The sequence below is a fragment of the Balaenoptera borealis genome, assembly GCF_965194805.1.
Source record: "Balaenoptera borealis genome assembly, chromosome: 2".
NCBI lineage: Eukaryota > Metazoa > Chordata > Mammalia > Artiodactyla > Balaenopteridae > Balaenoptera > Balaenoptera borealis.
The window spans coordinates 29,722,871-29,744,783 of NC_138867.1; the positions used below are offsets into that span (position 1 = coordinate 29,722,871).

General features: G+C 38.9%; 1 pseudogene across 1 annotated transcript in view; it reads right to left on the bottom strand.

Moving 5' to 3' along the window:
- Positions 1–17,892, bottom strand: part of LOC309624400 (coiled-coil domain-containing protein 167 pseudogene) — a 590,025-nt pseudogene extending 572,133 nt beyond the window's left edge. The window contains exons 1-2 of the transcript XR_014249920.1: positions 10,398–17,892; positions 7,068–7,219 (exon numbers count right to left, since the gene is read on the bottom strand). The product of XR_014249920.1 is annotated as a coiled-coil domain-containing protein 167 pseudogene (transcript). The remainder of the gene's footprint in view (positions 1–7,067; positions 7,220–10,397) is intronic.
- Positions 17,893–21,913: the final 4,021 nt, after the last annotated feature.

Here is a 21,913-nt window from a genome sequence, read left to right on the forward strand (position 1 = left end):
TTCTATGTAGGCATTCTCTAACTCCAAAATGGGTCTTCCCAGATTTCAGGACCCACCAAAGAGGATGGACTTCCAAAAAGCTATTTTACCAAGGTACACAAGAAGGAAGCACCTTTTCAAAAATATATTTGGCAACAAGAATGTATACTTTCTCCAAGGTGACTTGGGAATCATTATTTCAGAGATTTCCTGACAAAGAAATTAAGCTAATTTATTATTTAGTATCGGTAAGGTCTACTGAAAATTGGATTCCAAGACAGGCTGTAAAAGAAAGCCAAAATAAGGACTAGAATCATAATCAAGAACTGACCACATTTTTAAAAATAAAATTCAAACCAAACATTTGCAGAATACTTAAAGTGCCTCTATGGATGGAGCCCCATGGAACACAGTTTGAAAATACTTGACTGGATATTATATAGGTCTTTCCTAGTACTGTATTTCTATAATTCCAGTTACTCATTAATACAGTGTCTTCATAATGAATCCAGACTGTGAAGAAGAAAGATCTGGTTTTTTGGCTGCCTGTTCAATCTCAGAAATCATAGGCCAATGAGCCTCAGTCAGGTTGGAGCCAGTTCTGACCTTGAAGAGTTCTTCCCTGCAATGCAAACAGCCCCAAGTGGTTGTTTTCCCTTCCTAAACCAAAAAAAGTATACACAGACATATCTTCAAGTGTCAATTTCCTCATTGAGACCGTGCCCCTGTTATAATGGAAGTGTTTTGCTGAGAGCTATTCATAGTAGTGTCCTTCAGTCCTGATATACTCTCTATTTCTGGTAAAAAAACAAGGAAATCTACCAGCCTCTTCCTGGCAACACTTTGCTACTCACAAAAGAAAGTGGCCTACAGAAACAGGATGGTCATGTACAAGGTAAGAGTGTAGGTGAAGGACCCACCAGAGAAATGGGAAGAAGCTGGAGTGATTTTACTTTATTCTCCTACAACCCCGCCACCCATTTTTGTGTATGAGAAACAAAGTAGAAAGGTTCCCCTATGGAATATTACTCAGCCATTAAAAGAATGAAATCTTGCCATTTGCAACAAAGTGGATGGATCCAGAGGGTATTATGCTAGATGAAATAAGTCAAACGGAGAATGACAAAATACCCTATGATCTCACTTACATGTGGAATATGAAAAACAAAACAAACATACAAACAAAACAAAATGAAAAGAGACTCAGAGACAGAGTAGATGCTAGAGAGAAGGGGGCTGGGGGAGGCAAAGAGGTGATGGGAATTAAAAGGAACAAGCCTCCAGTTATAAAATAAATAAGCCACAGGCATATATATCATATAACATACAACATAAGGAGTATGGTCAATAATATTGTAATAATTTTGTATGGGGAACAGATGGTGACTAGACTTATCATGGTGACAATTTCATAATGAATGCAAAGGTCAAACTAACATAATATTGTACATCAACTATATTTCAATTTTAAAAGGTTCTGCAAAATGATAATAACAAGAACTGAATAAATAAATAAAAGGGCATGTTCAAAGATATACAGCAAAGCTAAAGTTAGAAGCAGGCCTTTTAATTCCTGGCCCAATGTGACTTTGATTTCAAAAAAGAACTGTAAAAAAAAAAAAAAAAAAAAAAAGAGTGAACTGTGACAACATAAGGCACTAATGTAAGTAGGAAAGAGAGGAGGGAATAGAAGAATTGCTAGTCTTGTTTGGAGAAAATGAGAAGACACAGATCGACACAGGACACATGCATCAGGGAAGGCTATGTGTGTGAAGGAAGATTCATTTGATTCTGTTGCTAATGCTCTGACTCATCTACACTGGTGGCGTCTGTTCCTCTTTGTCAGTGTGTCTCAGGCAATTTGAGAGCAAGAATCATATTGCATGCAGTGGACTCCAGACATAAATACTGTCACCCCCAGCTTGTCCTCCAGGCATGAATACTGTCACCCCCAGCTTGTCCTCCAGGCATGAATACTGTCACCCCCAGCTTGTCCTCCAGGCATGAATACTGTCACCCCCAGCTTGTCCTCCAGGCATGAATACTGTCACCCCCAGCTTGTCCTCTAGGCATGAATACTGTCACCCCCAGCTTGTCCTCCAGACCCTCTAATTCTGCTTTTTCATCCCTCTTCTTAACTCCTTTCCAATCCCCTAGAAACAAATTCTGAGTCAAGTGTCTTTACTTTTCCTAATGGCAGAAGCTTTGTGACCAAGAGTAGTAGAACAGAGTCCCCGGCATTCTATGAGATAAGGTGAGTGTTTAGTGGTTAAAGTAAAAGTCCATTGTGCCTTATTCTTCCTTCTAGATCTTATCAACTTGGAAAATAATGCCCTTCACGCAATGGCAAAGAAAAGTACAATGTGGTCTTTAATCTGTCCTTCAGTGTTTATATGTCAGCCATTTGGCACCAAGTAAGCAAACAGGGGTTTTGTTAAGTGGGGAAAAAGTTGTCACTTTCACACAATGCATCTGAGCTGGGTGATGTGATGTCACTACTGTCTTAAGGTAAAACTACCCACTAAGGAGTTCTAAACTGCTCTTGCTTTTATTGGCTTCAGTAGCCCGTGGTTGAACTGCACGTAGCTGAGTGACTCAGTAGTTCACTGATGTATACAATCCTCATGACCTACAATGCATTAGCTTTTAGGACTGGAAGTTTCCTCAAAGATCTAGAGGTGTGGGTGGGTGGTGGAGTGGGGAAGGGGCAAGAGTGAGGAGTGGTCCATTTACACAGCAGATCTAATAGATCTTGTGACCTGAATCTTTCTTGAGAATCTTAATATGCAATTGATATTTGATTATTCTCTGGCCTACTTAGTCTCTAATTGCTCCTTCCCTGGTGGCTTTGCTTGCCTAACAACAACAAAAGCTCCCAAGGAGAGACTTTATCATAGTGCTAGGCCCTAGCAGATAATAACTACACACCTTTATCACAGTAGTTACCATTTTATGAGCACCTACCATGTGCCAGACCTTGGATTCTTACAATAATCCTATGAGATGGGCATTATAATCCTCACTATATAAACGAGTAAACCAAGGCTACCAAAGTAGGTAGTGGCAGAGGTGGTTTGATCTTAAGTCTAACTAAAAATCCTCTTCATTAATCTACACTTTTCGTGGCATTTCCAATAAGAAAACTTATGTAGTTTTGATTACCTACATAACTCTCAAACTTTCGTGATTTCTTTCTCTCTATTGAGTTAAAACGTTTCAAATTACCTTTAGCATTATTTGTCTTAGTAATTCTTTTAGAAAAGCAAGAGACAGAATTGTCCCAATGACCAATGACTATTTTTTATTTGTCCTGCCAGATCCATTTCCTCCATTTTCTACTCAGCATTGTGCCTTGGAAAGCAGCCTTTACAGACTACACCCTCTGGCTTTCTGTTGGGTAAACCCAACTGGGTAAACGGCATGGGAGGCACTGGAGAGAGGTCAAAGGAGGGAAAAGAGTATTAGTGATAATGGTGGTTTTTTGTTCTTATAATTCTGGCATCACTGGACAATGAAGAGGTCCTTCAGGTTAGCTGGGTTTGTCTACAATAGCCACAGCACCTATCCCCTGACTCTCTTCTAGAGCTACAACTATTCTCTTAAGGGCAAAATTGCTCCCTTCCTTGCCCAGTCCGTTTTAGGTGTACCAACTTCTCCCCACTGCTGCTAGCCCCAGGATGCTTCACTATTCCTTGTTACTTTCCCTTCAACTTATTTACACTTGTGTAAATAGTTCCTAAATTAAACTTTCCTCAATTGCTCCATTTGAGATTTGAGTGTGTTTCCTACAGGGATTTGGACTGATACAACCTGAGCTCTAAACTCTCCTTGATGCTTTGGATCACTAAAAAAATAAAAGATGCCTTTTCATGCATACATATACATTCATTCCACAAATATTTATTGAGCGCCAACAGTGTGCCAGGCACTGGGTTTATAATGGTAACTGATGTGGCCACTGCTCTCCTATAGCGTAAAATACAGTATGGTAAACAACTTAAACAGATAATCACACTAACTAGTGGAAAACTACAGTTGTGCCATGTGCTTTGAAGGGAGGTACATGGCCTGATGAGGACAAACAATAGGGGTCAATCCAGTCAGGGAGATCAGAAAAGGCTTGCGTGAAAAAGGAAAACTTGAATAGATATCCACAAGACAAATAGGTGTTTATTGGGCATAAAGAGAAAGATCATTCCAGGCACAAGCTCATGGCCGATAAAGGCCAGTGTGGCTGGAACAGAGAAAGCAGGAGGGTGCCTGAGGAAATATGAAGCTGAACAGACTTTGCAGACCATATTGAAATTTGTTTTTATCCTCCAGTTACAGTGTAGACAGAGGATTAGAAGGCCACAGTGAACCGAACAAAGACCAGGTGGGAGTCTGTTACTGCAGCAGACAAAGTGAGAAGTGATCTAAAAGGTGGTGGGAAAAATGGAGAGAAATTGATAGATCTGCCCCTTCCTGGGAGATTTCAGTGCTTGGTTCCTTATATATATTAATACAACTGTCTAAGGGCAATGACTTCTCAATAAATGGAAAAATGCTACCTTCTCACTGTGGGATGTGGGTCAAGAAACATTGTTCTAGGTCTAAGCAAAAGGATGAAACTCAGTAATGCAGCCTATATACAGGCTCAGGATATAAAAACTGTCCTCATGTTGACTTCCTGCCTTTCCCTCTAACAACTCTCACTGCTTAGAAATTCCATGAGAGAGAGAAACTAGAGACCTGAGAGATCCAGAGAGACCTGGGTTCCCATCATGGCTCTTCCACTAGCTGCGGACTATGAAATTAATTAATTTCTCTGATCTTTACATTCTTCTTCTGCAAAATGAGAACAATAAGTACTTCATAGGGTTGTTATAAGGATTAAATTGGGTAACGTATGTGTATAAGTATGCCATAGAAAACTAAAACAAAGAAAACTTATTATATATTAGTAGGTCTTAGGTGTGGCAGATTTCAAGGTTGATTGACTCAGCAGCTTAATTAATTTCTTTTTGACTTTCTCTTCTGTCCCCTTTGATGTGTTAACTCTGTCTTGAGCTGGCTCCCCTCGTGATCATAAATTCGAAGTATCACATTTAAAGAAAGGAACACTTAGAGGTAGAAAGGAATATCTTTTTCACTATTGCCTACTTAAATGTGAGAAACCTTTACCAAACAGCCACAAACTTATATCTCATTAACTAAAACTAGAATAAAGATACACGAGGGCAGGAATTTTTGTCTGTTTTGCTTACTGATGTATCCCCAACATTCAAAATAGTGTTTAGGACTTAATAACTATTTGTTGTTTGAATGGACCACATGCCTAACTTTAATCCAGTCACTAGTAAGGAAAGTGGTATTGGCACTTTTCTGTAAAAGACAAAATAATGACAATTTTAGGCTTTGTGGGCCACACACAATCTCTGTAGCATATTCTTCTTCTTTCAACCCTATAAAAATGTAAAAACTATTCTTAGCTCACGGTCCTCCAAAAACAGGCCAGGGACTGGATGGCTTGCGGACCCCTAGCTTAGACTAATCACGTGGGGTAAAATGGAGTCAAGCACCATGATCAGTAGAATATGCACAGCACTCAGCAGGGTCCTCAACATGTAAAGAGCACTCAGTAAATATTTCCTGCCATTGTTTTTTGATGATGCTATCATTTGCCTTATTCTTGTTATTCTAGGAGAGCTGGACTCTAGCGACCTCTGCTCTGTGATAAACCTGCCATGGGGAGTTGAGTGCCTTTAACCTTGGACTAAAGCAGCATCTAGGATAGGAACCATGTGAGCCACTGCACAGAAAGACATACTATATAAGAATAAGTAAAGATATAGAAAACAGTAAGTTAAGGGTCAAAAACCAAGATCCACAAAATCAGCAGAGAATGTGATAGGTGTTTTATGGTTGAGAAATGAGTTCTATTCCCAAACATTAGAAAATTCAAAGTTAAAAATGCAAAATAAGTTCCTTTACCATATGAGAGTCTTAAATAGACTAATAGGCAGCAATCTCACCAAGGTAAAATCCTACGCGTTATTTTCTGTATAATAGAACTTTTTTCCCCAAAGGTCATTGCTATGACATTTTTAAACATTGCTTTTAAGGTTTATAGCTGATCTGTCATTCATTGTTTTATATTATCTGATCTTCAACAGCAGCCCATTGAAGTGGGGAAGAATGTCATCATTATTATCGCTAATTATTGTTGATATTAAAAATATTTAACAACCAATATGGTTTGGGACCAACCATACCTCCCTGAAATGGAGTGGATCCTTAATGCCTCCAGCTGAGTCCCACATTAACTCTTTTGTTGTTCAATCATGGGAATATGGGGGGGGGATCTGAAAGGAGGGGGACAAATGGGATGGCTAGTCATCAAATAATACAGAAGGATTTCAATATTTTAATAAGCAGTACGGCTGTACCAGTGTTTCTGAGGTGACTATCAGCCTTGCCTATTTTTGCCAAACAGGAAAAAAAATGGCTTTTCTAGGACTCTAAATCAGTAAATGGCAGAGCTTGGATTCAAAGTTAATCCTCAAAGATTTAAATCCTCTGCTGTTTTCTTTGTGCCATCCACTGTCTTTACTTTTGTGTTCTTTTTCACATCCTATGGATTAGGAAAAGACCAGGGAAAAGAACACCAAATCTGGAGACAGTAGATTTATGTCCAAGTCCTACTTCTGCTATTTATTAATTGTGAGACCTTGGGCAATTAACCTGATCCTGCAAGACTGTTTATTCACTGGGAAAATTATGGTAATCATGTCTGCATAGCAAGGCAGCTGAAGAAAAGCTTCGTACAATATTAAGTGCTATTCAGATGTTAGCCACTCACACAATGTGCAGATTGGCAGTTTTCATCTTAAAAATCAGAATGTTGAACTGGAATTCTTCTTCCAGATGAGGAAACTCAGACTTCTGAGAGATTAAATTACTTGCCCAAGGTCACACAGCTAGTGATGATAGAGCCAGGGCTAATTTCAAAGATCCTGAATTCCAATTCAGGGCTTTCAGCTGGGCAGTCTCCAAACTCACATCACAGGCTGCCTACAAAGATGGAAATGTGAATGATCTTAACTTACAGTCTCAGCACTGTTGGCAGGCCTTTGTCATCAGCTTCTTCCAGGTCTGCTTCTGGCCCAATATACAACTTCTGTAGTTCAGGGGACACCTTGCCAACTGCTAAGTCACTCCAGCAGCTCTGGGACTGCAAGTCACTTCAGCAGCTCTGGGCCTGGAAGAGTAGAAAATGGTGTTAATGACACTATTTCCGCTATAGATACAGCAAGCAGAAGACAGCATGGAAAGGGACAGTGCCTAGCCTACTAGGGTCTGACTTTCAAGCCTCATCTACCATAGGACAAAGGGGTCATGTCTGCTGGTGTAACAACTGAGGAGGAAGAGTTATTCTCAGCCTAGGAAGATTCAGCATGGGTTACCTCAAAAAGACAACCCTCGCTGAAAGTCGAATGGATATTCCCCATTCCCAAAACTCTAGCTAAGTTGAGTAAAGCAATGCGGTTTTGTGATATAAACCTGATTTTGAAGTAGGTAATTTTTGAATTCATAAACCAAGTCGTCCACTTACTAGCTCTGGTAGTTATTTGCATCACCCTCAAAATGGCTCACTCTTGGGCTTCCCTGGTGGCGCAGTGGTTGAGAATCTGCCTGCCAATGCAGGGGACATGGGTTCGAGCCCTGGTCTGGGAAGATCCCACATGCCGCGGAGCAACTAGGCCCGTGAGCCACAGCTACTGAGCTTGCGCGTCTGGAGCTTGTGCTCCGCAACAAGAGAGGCCGCGATAGTGAGAGGCCCGTGCACCGTGATGAAGAGTGGCCCCCACTCGCCGCAACTAGAGAAAGCCCTCGCACAGAAACCCAACTCGCACAGAAGACCCAACACAGCCAAAAATAAATAAATAAATAAATAAATATTAGGAAAAAAAAAATGTCTCACTCTGTCTTCCAGCACATGATAGGGCTACATTTTCCTAGTGTGCCTATATTTGGGTGGAGTCATGTGACTAATCCTGACCAATGCATTTTGAGAAAAAGGGCTGTGTGTCACTCACAGGCCAACTTTTATTGCTGGTGTGACACTCTCTAGAGATATCTTTTCCTCTGGCACAGCAATATGTGTGATGGTTGCTGTTCTGTGGCCTGGACCCTTAAGGATGGCAAGGGGGCCCTCCAGCTGCCTCAGTATGAGTGCATGAGACGAGCAAAAGATAAACCTTTGTGTTTTAAGTCACTGAGATATAAAGATTGTTTATTATCACAGCATAATCTAGCCTATCCAAGTTGATATGCTAGCTATATGATTTTTTGTAAGTTACTTAGCCTTTCTGAGCATGAATTTCTGGTGTTTAAAATAAGGATACACACCTTTTCAGGGCTGGGAGGATGACCAAAGGTTCATGTAAAGTACCTCACAGCTCCCAGCACATATCTGGTACTCAAGCAATGTTAGCTATTTCTATTATCAAAATAGGGAGAAAAGCCAGGTGGAATCAAGATATCCTTAAGCAAACACACAGTTCACAGACTCTACTCAGCCAGTCACCTAGACACAGAGCTTTGGCAGCCAGGTCAGCCAGCTAGAGGGAGGCCCTTGAATGCCTCCAGTCATTCATTCATTCTTTCATTTTATAAATATACAGCAAGTACCTGCAATGTGATAGTCACTGTTCTGTAAATATAACAGAAAAAAAAAAAAAAAAGCCCCAGCTCTCATGGACTTTGCCTATAGCACCTAATGCCTTTGAATGGCTGGTTATCAATCAGGTTACCTAACTGTATCCTCAGAAAGAATAAGAAACCTGGAATTTGACCCTTTGCATTTTAGGGATTTTTTTAATTACTTGGAAATATTTTCACATATATGAACAGATTTAATCCTCACTGCACTCTTACAAATAGGAGAAGAAATTATTACTATATATATATATATATATATATATATATATATATATCACAAGTAGGGAAACTAAGGCTGGGAAAAGTTATTATTTTGTTTTTATTAGCATCCAGCTACTCAGTGGCACTGCCAGATCTAGAGTGTGCACTCTCAGATTCCTCGTTCAGGGTCTTTTTTTTTTTTTTTTTTAATCCCAGATTGACAATAAAAACCTGAATCACTGCTTTGTCCAGGGATACCCCTGGATAACACCTATATTAAAGTGCTGTAGGTGAAATATAAGAATGGAGTTGTTCTATGACTATAATAATAATAATAAACCACAAATAGTATACTAGTCCAATACCAAATTCTGCCTACTAATGCATCAGATTTCAGGAAGTTCCTACTTCACAACTCCATGTGTGGACAGAGACCTAAGCACACATCTAATGTAGGCATTATTGCCACACTGGTGCAGTATGTAATGGAAAGGAACAATGCAAATAGTATCTGGCTTCCCACATTTTTCATTTGAGTAGATGTCCTAGAAATCTAGGCCACACCTAGTCCCTCACCAACAGCTCAGTATTTCACTCTAAACCCATGCCTTGAAAATCCAATATATCAAGGATCAGTTCAAATGTCACCTCTTTTATGAAATCTTCCTTGATTGCCCTATCAAAAATTATCTCCCATTAGCTTTGTTTGTATCTTAATCTGGTACCTACTATATCCTGAAGTCATATTGAGGATGGCAGTGAAACAGCCAGATTAAACTGCTTTTCCACATAGGGAAAAGATGGAAAATAAAATAAGAAATATAGATGGAGCAAATTATGGAAGCCACCACATGCTAGACTAAAAAGCTAGATTTTCCTCTATAGGCAAGAATAGCTGCTGGGAAACATACAGTATTTACAAAATAGAAATAAAATCATATAATCACTTGTGCTACTAAAGGAAAGGGAGAAAATGGATTAGAAATCAGGGTTTGGATAATGTGAAATGATAATCTGAAGAGTTATTTTTGTCTTGGAGATGTTCTTAGATTTACATTTGACTAGTTAGATTTGGTTCAAATCCGATAAACAAGCTTCAACTGAACACCTGAATCCTAACATTTGAGAAATTGTCTCTGCAGGGCCATAATCTGTGAAATCTTGCAGGGATTCTCCTAGATCACTACTTTCATGGAAAACAGCTTCCACCTTCTCAGCAGATCAGAGAACTCTGGCTTTGGAAAGTGAATCCGTATTTACACAGATACCATTATAATCGCCAAGAGACCCTGGTTTTTCTTCAGTTGGTAAACACAGCATTCATGACAACTAACTAACACTTTATATCTTTTCCTAATTGGTGTGCGAAATTCTGAGGTGCTTTTACTTCTGTGTGTGTAAGACACACACACTGCTCTACATGAGTTGAGCGATGAGTGGTCAAGAACTGCCTTTCAGCATCTCCTAAGTAAAATCACCAGGACTCCTCTCCACCAGCACTGACTCCAACTCACCAACTCGACTTGGATGGAACCGGTTCAAGTCCCATCTCACAGGAAGCCTGTCCTGACAGTAGCTGTTGTCCCAAACCAACTCGCTGCCACTAATCTGGCCAAATCTTTGCGGACCTGAACCTTTCTGACGACGATCTCCATTTTGTTTTTTCTGCGCTTGTTCCCAGAATCACTTCCCGCTGAGCCCGGCAAAGGTCTCTCTAGCTCTCAGTCTTCCAGCGCCTCTCTATGGTACATCCACGATACTATACGTATGTGTAATGAGCGCTACTAATTATCCCTTCTTCACTGCTCTTGATTCTTCCCAACTACTCTTAGTTATTAAGAACTAAGAGTAAGAACAATTAAGAACTTGTTAGTAAGAAAAGCACCAGCCTTAGCTAAACTGCATTTTGCACGTTCCCTGTAACAGTGCTCTTCAAACTTTTTGGATTACTTACTCCCCCAAAGATTGAAAGCTATCTACCCATTCACACATTTTTAAGTTGTCCTCTAAAATTTTTCACCAAAAATTTAAATAATTGCAAAGGGTGATATTTCCAGTGTATTGTAAACAATAACATTTAAAAACAAAACTATTGCATCCCTTTATAAATTTGTCCAATGAATTCTAAATACTACAGTGACTTGATACCCATCCATTTGAAAATAGGTAAATGAACACTTCTTTAACATACGTTTACATTGTTGCTTTTTTTTTTTGTCATCAGAGAATGCCCCCGTAGAATTTATCTAAATGAACTATTATTGATCACCCTATCATAGTTCTCTCTAACAAAAAGATGTATGTTATCTGCAATATGTATTTATGTTTTTAATTCCTTATATCCATAATTCTCTTATGTTTATAATTTCTTCTAGATTGAGTTAGCCATTAAAATTATTAGTAGTACACATCTGTTCCAAATAACATAAATATATTACAAAGTTTGATAATAATTATTCAACATAAAAAGTAAAATTTTACTAGACACATATCTTTTAATAATATATAAACATAATATATATTACACATAATATATTATACAGATATAATATATATCACATATTTTACAAAATACCTCACAGGAAATGTAGGGCTAAAGTTGCAATAGGAAGACCATCAGAGCTATGACAGTCTTTTACAAGATGAAGAAGATAGTACCAACCTCCTTGCTTTCTATAAAAGCTCTTCAGCCAGGCATTTGAAAACCTCCCAGATTGGGCCTAAGCTTTCCTTTCTAGATTTTTCTTTCACAATTTCCTTTACAAAATGCTCTCCTCTGCCAACAAATATTTTTCTAATTTCTGCTTTTTGTTTTATATGAGATACCCTCTCCCCAGGCAACACAGTATAGTAAAATTTGGAAATGGTGAGAGGAATGCCTTTCTCTCGTCAAGCAGTAGAAAGATGATTTTAAAAGGAAAGTTTGAGAAAGGGAACTAGAATGACATCCACCCCAGGCTGATCAATTTTAGAAAAAAGTAAATATGGAGTTTTAGGATCTAGAAATAAATTCCCTAAATCTCTCTAACCCCACTCAACCCCTTAAAGAGTTTCTGGTTTCTGTGCACACTAGGGGTACAAGAAATCCGGTTTGCTGACAGCTGGTCTAAAGACTATAGATATTTGGATTTCAAATGGCTCAACTGATGGGCATTTTCTGGATACAAAGTACAAATAAACAGGTAGAAAAGAGAAATAGCGTTTATTGAGTCTAGACTATGTGTCAGCCACTGGGCTAGGTGATTTCAGGTACACTAACTTATTTCTTTTTAATATTTATTTATTTATTTGGTTGTGTGGGGTCTTAGTTGCCGCAGGCGGGCTCCTTAGTTGAGGCACGCAGGCTCCTTAGTTGTGGCATGCGAACTGTTAGTTGTGGCATGAGTGTGAGATCTAGTTCCCTGACCAGGGATTGAACCTGGGCCCCCTGCATTGGGAGTGCAGAGTTTATCCACTGTGCCACCAGGGAAGTCCCTACACTACCTGATTTCAGTTCTTACATTAACTCTGATAGAAAGATGGAGTGTGTATGAGCTTCCTCCACAACCTGGCATGCAAATGTTATCACACTCTTTTATTTATTTAAAATCAAATTTGGTTCAGCCCCACCTGAGATGGCTAAAAATCAGCCACCATCTGATTCCCTCTTGACTCTCCACAGCAATCCCCCACTTCCAAACAAAGCTCTGGGTGGTGGTGGCCTTGGGGGAGAGGGATGCCTAATCTAAAAAGAAACTTAATTCCCTTAGGGACCAGGGAGCACAGAACACAAAGACCTGGATATAGAGAGTGAGGAGCATGGCAGGGAAAAGGAAAATTACCTTTCAAATTTCCCAACTTTCTATAACATTGAAACAAAGCAAGATAACAGGTACACCTCAGTAAAAATTTCCAGTGGCATAGTTACTCTTATCTATATTTTAGAAGTGAGAAAACTGAAATTCAAGGAGTTTAAACAAGTTGCCTAAGGCAAACAGACAGCGAGGAATGGCTTTTCAGTGGATATTTGTGGCTAGACCTTTAAGTGGAACACTGGAGCCTTGGTGGGATTTGTTGCTCAAAGACAGGCTATAAATGAGATTCCTGTGTGTCAGGTGCTATCCACTTTTCTTGCTTCCTCCATTGACATCTGTGCTTTTGATTGGCAGGAAAGTCCCTTGATCCCACTGGGGTAATTCCAGTGGAAAACTTAAGAGCCAACTGGCATATTTATTGGGCATCTTTCATGGCAGTCCCTTTTGCCAGCCTACTGAGGGATTCCTGGGAGATTCTGGTCTGCCATGCTTCCACCAAACAGGATATGGAAAAGAAACAGTCCAAAATTTGACATACAGATGATGGAGCCAATAACTAATTGAGATATCCATTTCTTTAAACCCCAAATCCAGACATTTCCTTTCTGATTCTATCAGTGTTCACACAGTACAAACAACACGAAATGAAAGATCATTTCGTGAAAGATCGTTTACCTTTTTACCCTCCCCCTGAACTTAGGGTGCATCCCTCAGAGAATAGTCCAGGTTCAATGTTGAGTCAACACTTGGCTGGACTGTCTTCTAGTCAGCCCCTCACCATGACCAGAGGGAGATATTCGAATGCCACAGAAGTCAGTCTTTCTAAGATTTAAGACCTTCAGTACATAGTTCTTGAGAGAAAAATCTCATCAGTGACTTCCTTTTTATTATTTCAATTCAAAATGTATTTTTAAACCATTTCTATCTGCTTGATGCCATAAGATATATAAAAATAAAATACTTGCAATAGAGTTAGGGGTCTAAAATGTGTAAGAGGAACAACTGAGTTTCTCAGCAGCAGAGACAGAGTTTTCACTCTGTAATCCTGGAGCCTGGCCTGATGAGTGGTACTCTGAAAGTGCCTAATGAGTGTGAAATGAATTGAATCAGAGTAAATCTAAGTAAGTCAAATATAAGGAGATGAGTGGAACCAAGACATAAAAGATAGTCTGACGACCAAGTTAGAGAAGGCCTTAGGGATGGGGCAAGCCTGGTCTTGAGGGACAGCTAGGTGCTCAATACAGAGAGGGTATTTTATATCAAGCAAAAAGCAGAAATTAGAAAAATGTGTGTTTTCGGAAGAGGAGAGAATTTTGTAAAGGAAATTGTGAAAGAAAAATCTAGAAAGAGAAGTTTAGGAAGTTTGGGGAAGTTTTCAAATCCCTGGCTAAAGAGTCAGGCCTTTCTTCTATATGCTAAATAGTCTTTCTAGAAAGCAGAGATGTTGCTACTACATCTGCACCTCGTAAAAGACTGTCATACCTCTGATAGCCTTCCCATTGTAACTTCAGCCCTACATTTACTACAAGGTATTTTGTAAAATACGTAATAAAAAAACTTTGTCACTAAGGCTAGGAAGCAGATAGGCAGGTGTTTGTGTGTGTCTGTTTACTTAGGAGGGAAGTTTCAGAGTTATTGCAAAGAATCAGAAAATCCATATTCACAAACTGTACTATCTGTAAAATACACAAATAACACCTCACAGATACAAGTATCACTATTTTCAAAATGTATATATATATAAATATTGTTGGTATTAAAAAATATAAATTAGTCTAAACATGTGACAATTTAGAATAACTCTTCAGTTATTTCCTCAGTTTGATACAACTAATATCATGTAAGGCTCTGTGAGTTCTTTGTTATTAGAGAGAAGTCTTCAACCTCAGGAATCTTGAGAACCACTGTGCTGAGGAAAATTCTTCAGCGTGCGATCTCATGGGTCATCATAATCCCAGTATATGAATACACACATTGTAAAGAAGCAAATTCCCCTTCTCTGAAATTGTCAATGCAGGGATTATCTTTGCAAGAAGAGGTAGCCAGACCTGTCAGCCCCAAATCTTCTAGTTCAGGATTCATCTTCTACTTAAGGAAAGCAGGTAAAGAATAATTGGGTAATTATTGGATAATTGTAGCACAAGTTAATGGGAGACAGGAAAGTGAGAGGGGACATGAGCTCCACCACTGTGACAGGTTGACTGCACTAATGGCCCTGATTTTTCACCTGTCCAGGCCCTATAACTCTGGTCATGTGATTTGCTTTGCCCAATAGCATGTTAGTAGATATGACATATGTAGAGATTTCAAGATCACTTATATGCTTCTGCTTGTTGCTCTTGCCCTCTGCCATGCCATGAGATGGACATGCCTAGGCTAGCATGCTGTAGGATGAGCAAAAAGTGAAACCAAAAAAAATTCCCAGTCATTCCAGCAGAGGTCATCCTCTATCAGCCAAAAACCAGCCAAACTCCAGACATGTGAGCAAGCCTAACCAAGACGACAGAGCCACATAGCCATCCCAGAGCCGGCCACAAGAGTGACACCAGCTAAAATAAGCCAAGTCCAGATGACATTAGCTTTACCCCACAGACTTATGTGCAAAAACAAATGTTTACTATTGTATGTCAATGAGGTTTTGTGGTTGTTTATTATGCAGTATTATTGTGGCAACAGATTATTGAAACTACCACTTACCAGTTCTGTAACCATCAGCTATAAAGTGGAGGTGTAAAGGCACTGACTTCAAGGACCGGCATGAGCATTAATTGAGACAATACTCATGAAGTTCTTAACACTGTGTTTAGCACCTAGCCTGTACTCCACAAGTGTTTAACAGTGTATGGAGAGCAAGAGAGTAAGAGTGGGAATGAGAGAGAGAGAGAGAAAGGGAGGCAGGGAGAGAGAATGAATTACTGCTACCCCCATCACTCTGACCTCAAGGGGCATTACTGTTTTTTGACTCAAATGGCATAGCATAGCCAAGATCAAGTTTAAGCATTCAAATAAAACTTTTGCTGCAGGTTCTCAGATCACCAAAGGAAAACAGAGTAATATGACACAAGATAATCTATCTTCCAGAATATCTCCAGCTGTGTCTTCCAAAATATCTTCTGTGGGAGTGTCTCTTGGTGTGCCCCCTCTGACTCCAGATAGAAGTAAAAATCTTTCTTCAGTACTCGGTAAGGCCCTCAAGCCCATCTCAAAGTCCAGGCTCACAAAGAAGCACACTTAAAAGAAGCAGGTGTTGTCTCCCTGTCTACGAGCTGCCTCCGGAAAATTAGGAGAATCAATGTCCGGTCAGAAGAGTGATCCCTTCCACAGATGTTGTACTCAAAGACCCATCCTCCTTTAGAGGGGGACCCCATTACCTAGTCATGGTAGAGTAGCCTTAACAAAACAACCATGTCAGAACACAGTACAATAGTTCATACACCTGTACAAGATGTACAGACAGGCAGGGCGCATTGGGGAGATGAGTCCACAGATAAAAGAGAATACAATGCTCATGGAGCCTTTGTTCATTACATCTTCTACCTGCAATGCCAGGTCCCTTCTCTCCCTCCCATTTCCACTGTTCAAATTCCAGCTGGTACTTCAAGGCCATCTCATATGGTCTTGTCTCTGAAGTTTTCTCTGACTGTCATCCCAGTTCAAACTTCTGTAGGCATTTGTCCATAGAAGAATCACATAGAAGAGGGGGGAAATATAATTTTGACAGTCAGAATCCCAGCTATGCCACTCATTCTCAGTAGAACCTTGGGCAAGTTGCTTACTCCATCTGAGTCTCCGTTTCCTCTTCTAAAAATTGAGATGGGGGCTTCCCTGGTAGCACAGTGGTTAAGAATCCACCTGCCAATGCAGGAGACACAGGTTCGAGCCCTGGTCCAGGAAGCTCCCACATGTGCGGAGCAACTAAGCCCATGCGCCACAACTGCTGAGCCTGCGCTCTAGAGCCCGTGCTCCACACCAAAGAGAAGCCACCACGATGAGAAGCCCACGCACCGCAACTAAGAGTAGCCCCTGCTCACCGCAACTAGAGAAAGCCCGCGCGCAGCAATGAAGACCCAACACAGCCAAAAGTAATAAATAAATAAATAAATAAATAAATTTATTGAAGAAAAAATTGAGATGGTAATAGCACCTACCTTGAACAATGAGGAAGTTTTCTGTTAAAGTACTTGGTACAGTCTGGCATATAGTAGATATTATTATCATTGAAATAATTATCTTGTAGTATATGGAGTACTAGCATAATATCTGGCACACAGTAGTGAAATATTATTTTTTTTATTATTGAAGCATTTTATAGCCTATATTTTCTACTTTTCCTCTAAGGATTCTTAATTCACACTGAGGACCTCTTTTGTAGTTAGTCACTTACCCATTTTATGAGTCTAAACTCTTGAAGGCACGTTATTCCAAAACATCTTATCTGTGGAGGGCAAAGAAATTTGAGGTATTCATAGTTTAGTGTTATTTGCTCTCTGGTCAGCAATTGCTAACCTCCCTCCTAATGAAAAACATACCACCCTTAAATGCAAGTCCAGCTGTGCTGCTCTGCAGGGGTAACTGAACTCTTGGAGGGACACGTGGTCTCTTTTTCCCTTAGCAATCAGGAAGAATCTAAATTAATGTATCAAATCTCCAGCATTCCCTAGGCAGCCAGACACACAGACAGCCTGGAGAGAGGGACTGTCATTAAACGAGTTGTGACTAAGAAAACAAGAACTTCTTCCCACATTAATAAATATGGCAAATCCCAGACAGCCTGGGTGCCTAGGCTCTGGGCAGAAATTGCTTTAGAATTTTTTTCCCAGTGAGTCATAATTGTCATGGTCCTAACACCTGTCACTAGGAAAAGAAAAAAATCAGTGTAATCACCAGAGCAGTTGCCTCAGGAATGCATTCTTTGAGTAATTTGTTTGGAGGAAGTTCAAGAATGAAACTGATGGGTTAGTTTCAAATGTAGAGTGACCACAGTTGCCCTAAGTGCTGAGCTCTCTGAATTTAAGGGCAAGGGGGGGAGGAAAGAGAAGTTATAGTATTATTAACAGCACAAAATCAAGTTACTGAAGATTCATTCAGTAATGAGTAAAATCAGCTCTGATACCAATCTTTCTAGTCCACATGAAAATATGAAAAAAAAAATTGTTAGATTCCCCAACCAAGCAATTAGTGATGGGGTTGGCCTGATAAAAAGATAAGAATTAATGGCCTAGGGGCTTCCCTGGTGGCGCAGTGGTTGAGAATCTGCTTGCTAATGCAGGGGACAGGGGTTCGAGCCCTGGTCTGGGAGGATCCCACATGCCGCGGAGCAACTAGGCCCGTGAGCCACAACTACTGAGCCTGCGCGTCTGGAGCCTGTGCTCCGCAACAGAAGAGGCCACGATAGTGAGAGGCAGGCACACCGCGATGAAGAGTGGCCCCCGCTCGCCGCAACTAGAGAAAGCCCTCGCACAGAAACGAAGACCCAACACAGGCAAAAATAAATAAATAAATAAATAAATAAATAAATAAATAAATAAATAAATAATTAAAGGTGCTAAAAAAAAAAAAAAAAGAATTAATGGCCTAAAGAACAATGGTCTGGGATTACACCCACCTTTTAAAATAAAGCCAGATGAAAAGATGACTAAGCAGGGGAAGGGTGTTTAGGTGGTAGGGTAGAGCTTACAGTTGATAGCACACTGCTGGCAATATTATTTTCTTGTTGTCCACGTTATTAAATTCCTTAAAGGTCCCATAGGCCATCTAGATGAAACTAAAACCACAAACCAGTGTAGTCATCTTGTTCCTAGACCACCAACAATGAAATTCCTGTTGCTAATGGTCAATTTCCTTGAAATCATTTTAGCAAATCAAATTCTAATAAAGAACCTCCAGTTTTGATGTTGGTCAGCTTTCAAGCCCTACCCCTCCTACTGCCTCTTTTTGTCCCACACCAGAGCAAGCCATAACAGGGTACACACACTCTCTCCCTTGGCACCAACAGACTATTCAAACCACACAAATGTTGGCCAGAGATAACACTTATCCTGGCCCTATCCCCTAACCCTAATAAAAACCAAAGTTACTTGTCTCTCCTTTCACTCAAACCATTCCACACACGCCTGAGTACCAGGCCTATCCTTTCCCAGGAAGAAAAGACATAAAAGCATACAGATTTGAAAGGAAACATAAAACTGTCTTTATTTGAAGATGGCATGATTATAGAAAATCCTAAGGAATCTACATGAAAGGAACAGGAAGTAATATGTGAGTTTAGCAAACTGGCAGCATACAAAATCAGTAAAAAAAATCAATTGTATTTCTATCAACTAGCAGCAATTGCAAATGGAAATTTTTTTTAAATTATCATTTACAGTAATATCAGAACCATAAAATTCTTAGGTATAAACCTAACAAAATATATGTCATGACCTGCACATGGAAAACTATAAAGCATTGCTGAGAAAATTTAAAAGACATAAAGAAATTGAGAGATATACATGCTCATGGATCTGAATATTCAATAACTCAATATTGCTAAGATGTCAATTCTTTCTAAATTAATGTATAGATTCAATGAAATCCCAATCAAAAATCCCAGTTGACAAGCTGATCCTCAAATGTATATAGACAAAAAAAAAAAAATGTATATAGACGTACAAAGGAACTAAACTAGCCAAAATCATTTTGAAAAAAAGAACAAAGTTAATTTCATAACTTACTATAATGCTACAGTAAAAAAGAAAGAACGTTACTGGCATACAGTTAAATATATAGATCAAAGGAACAGATAAATTTATTCTATAAATATAAAGTATATATATACATCTAATTGATTTTCAATCAATTGGATTGAAACAATGTTCCAAGGCAATTCAGTGAGGAAAAGGAAATCTTTCCAACAAATCATGCTGAAATAACTGATTATCAAAAAAGAAAAAAGAAACCTCTCAACTCTTAAATTCTCCACTACGTAAAAATTAACTTGAAATGGATCACAGAACCAAATATAGTTTTAGTAAGAGCTAAAGCTATAAAATTTCCAGAAGAAATCATAAAAGAAAAATCTTAGTGACTTTGGTTAGGCAAAGTTTTCTTAAGTTGGATACAAAAAGCACAAAATATTGAAAAATTGAAAAATTGAATCCCATCAAAATTTAAAACTTTTGCTCTTCCAAAGATACTGTTAAGAAAATGAAAAGCCAAGTCTTTTCCACAGGCTATTATATGAAAATATTTGTAAAACATATATCCATTGAAGGACTTTTTGTATTTTTAAAAACCCTTAAAATTCATTAAGAAGAAAACAACAACAACAAAAAGAGCAAATGTTTTGAACAGACACTTCACCAAAGGAGATATATGGGTGGCAAAAGAGTCTCAACATCATTAGTCATCAGGGAAATGTAAATTAAAACCCTAATCAAATACTACCACTCATACTCTAGAACTCTAGAATTTCTAAAATCAAAAAGACTGACAATGCCCAAGGGTTGGCAAGAATGTGGGGCAACTGAAATGCTCATAAATTTGGATTTCTTAAAGAGTTAAGCATACATTTACCATATGACCCAGAAATTAAAATTCTAAATATTTACTCAAGAAAAATGAAAATGCATGCTTACACAAAGACTTGTGCTCATATATTCATAAAAGCTTTCCTCATAATAGCCAAAAGTTGGGAGAAAAAAAAAATCATCAGATGGGAAATGAAATAAACATATTGTGATATACTCATACCATAGAATACTACTCTGTAATAAAAAGAAACAGACTATGATAAACCCACAATATGGATGTGAATCTCAAAAGCATCATAAGTAAGTAACAGAAGTCAGACCAAAAAACAAACAAACTACATACTGTATGACCTCATTTATATGAAATTCTAGAAAAGGCAGAACTATAGTGAAAGAAAGCAAGTCAGTGGTTAACAGGAGCCAAGAAACAGGGAGAGGGGATGGACTGCAAATGGACACAAGGGAACTTTCTGAGATGACAGAAATGTTCTCCATCATTCTTACAATGATTGTTACACAGCTGTGCATATTTGTCGGATTTCACCAAGGTGTGCATTTTGTCCCATGAATTCTATTCTAAAGACCTGTTCTAAGGAGAAACCTTTGATATGTGGAATGAGTTTGCCACAGTGGTTATTTATTGCATTTTTTAAAATAATAGCAAAAACTTGGGAATAATGTCCAACTGTAAGGAATTTAATTAAATAAATCACGGTATATTTACAAGATGGATTGCTTTGAAGCTATTAAAAATGATGGTGTTGTTGAATATTTAATAACACAAAGATATATGGTTACTTTAAGGTAGACAACAAAGCAGTATATCCATAGTCCATTTTATTATCCATTTATGTGATTGTTACATGGGCATGTGAATATATATGAGCCTATACAGATATTTAGATCTCTATATATTATTAGAGAGTTATGCAACATTATATTAACTGTTTGTTTTTTTCATTTTGTTTGTTTTTTAAGTGTCTGATAATGAACATATATTTCCTTTGAGGGAAGAGAAAAAACAAAAGTCACTATTTAAAAAACTACATGTCTTGCCTTTAAAAGACTTACAGTCTAGATAGAGAAAGAGACATGTAAATAGCATAATACATGGTAGAATGAAATAAGCACCCATGGAAATAAGGGACAATTGGTTGGATCAAGTATACTTTCTAACCAAAGCTGGAACCACTGTTCTCTCCAACATCCAGACAATTACCATGAGGTTCTATCTGAAGCACTGAGCCCACTTTCTTCACTCATGATGATTTTCTCTCCGGGGATCCATGATTCCGGACTGCCACCCTATCCCCTAGCCCAGTGCATCAGACAGGAGTGTCAGTATTTGAACTTCAGTTGTAGACTGAGTGCAAGTTCTATCCCACAACAAGCCAATGATATACTTGGACTCTTGCTGCAGTGTCCTTGAACTGCAGGTCAAGGACAGTTTCTAGAGGTCCTCTGGAAATTCCGTGATAAAAGATGACCTGCTTGGGGAAAAAAGCACTTCTGAAAGGCATCATATGCCCCAATGCCTGGCACACAGTAGGTACTTGGTAATATTTGCTAATTGTTCAGTGGATATATTGAGAATAAAAGCATGGGCTCAAGATTTTATCTTGAGGCTGGTTTTTGCCCTGGCTTAATCAGGGAGGGCTTCCTGAAAGAGCTGTAATTCTTTGGTTTGAAGCAATGTCTGCACACTGCCTCCACCCTTGTTGTGCT